Source organism: Chionomys nivalis, chromosome 3 (genome assembly GCF_950005125.1).
Source record: "Chionomys nivalis chromosome 3, mChiNiv1.1, whole genome shotgun sequence".
NCBI lineage: Eukaryota > Metazoa > Chordata > Mammalia > Rodentia > Cricetidae > Chionomys > Chionomys nivalis.
The window spans coordinates 66,802,106-66,803,384 of record NC_080088.1 but is presented as its reverse complement, the minus strand read 5'-3'; the positions used below and the strand labels follow the sequence as shown (position 1 = coordinate 66,803,384).

At 40.0% G+C, this 1,279-nt stretch overlaps 1 non-coding gene across 1 annotated transcript; it reads left to right on the top strand.

Moving 5' to 3' along the window:
- The first annotated feature begins 735 nt into the window (after window positions 1-735).
- On the top strand, window positions 736-868 carry LOC130872312 (small nucleolar RNA SNORA55). The gene has a single exon (XR_009056920.1). It is a non-coding gene; the product is annotated as a small nucleolar RNA SNORA55 (small nucleolar RNA).
- The last annotated feature ends 411 nt before the right edge of the window (window positions 869-1,279 follow it).

Genomic DNA, 1,279 nt, shown 5'->3' with positions numbered 1-1,279 from the left:
GCTCTCTGATGGCATACACAGTATCCCCCCTGTTATCATTGTTGTTCTTATGTCCTTATTCTCTGTAGCCTCCTAGGATTCTAAGAGAAGGGAATAAAAATCGATAACACTGGAAATTCCTGATTTCTTTGAAGACATGTCCATGAAGCTGTTCTTCAAAACACTGAGAATACTCTAAGAAAATTATTCTTTGAAAATATCATACGTGTATACAATGTATCTTGATCATATGAACTCATCTCTCCCCTTCATCTACCTCTAGGACTTCCATTCAATCTCATTTGCAACTTCATGGTCTCCTTTTAAAATTGTTAATATATGTGTTCATTTTTAAACCCTCTGAGTCTAGTTAGTGCTGTCCATAAGCACACGGCTATGGGTTTATCTACTGGGGAATGGTAAGCCTTGGTGGAAGGAGGGATTTGGAGATGTGGTCTTCTTGGAGCAGTTGAGTCACTAGGGTTGGGCTTTGATTTCAAAGGCCCATGCCAATTCCAGTTAGTGTCTTGCTCTCTGTCTCATGTCTGTAGATCAGATTTCAGCTCTCAGCTACTGTCCAAGCACTATGCCTGCCTGCCTGCCTGCCTGCTGCCATGTTCCCCACCATGTTGGTACAGGATTTCTATTACCCTTTGTAACCACGATCCCCAAGTTAAATGCTTTCTTTTAAAAGTTGACTTTGTCATATTTCTTTTTTTCACAGCAACAGAAATGTAGCTAAAGCTTGTATCCTCTGCACTCAATTCTTTCCCAGTCCTGCTGCCTGGTGCTGGTCTGGGGACAGACGGTGCTACAGTAGAGCAGAGAATATCCGGACGGGTCATTTTCCATTTGTCTTGGGGCCTGTCCCTACAGCTCTGCCACACTTCCTTCTGGAAAAAAATAAAAATAAAGAAAAGGCTTGTATCCTTCATTTTAGTTTCAAGTTCCTCTGGCTAGTTATTTCCCCAGCTCCACTAGTTCGGTACTTGTTTGAATCCTTCTGCCTCGAGTGTTCCCACTCTCTGCTTTCATTTTATCTCTACTCTATTACTTTGAAAAATACACCAGATACATTTACTGCAATCCTTCAATGTCCATCTTGTTATTAGGTTTTAGGAATATATGTTATACTAACATGTGATTTAGATAGAATTTGTGTTTTCTCCAACTTCATATATGAAATGCTAATCCCTACTAGATTGTGAAGGTGGGGTCTTTGGATGATAATTTGTTTATGAAAGAAGAGACCTGATGAATGAATGCTTTTAGTGTCCTTACAAAATAAGATCAGGGATCA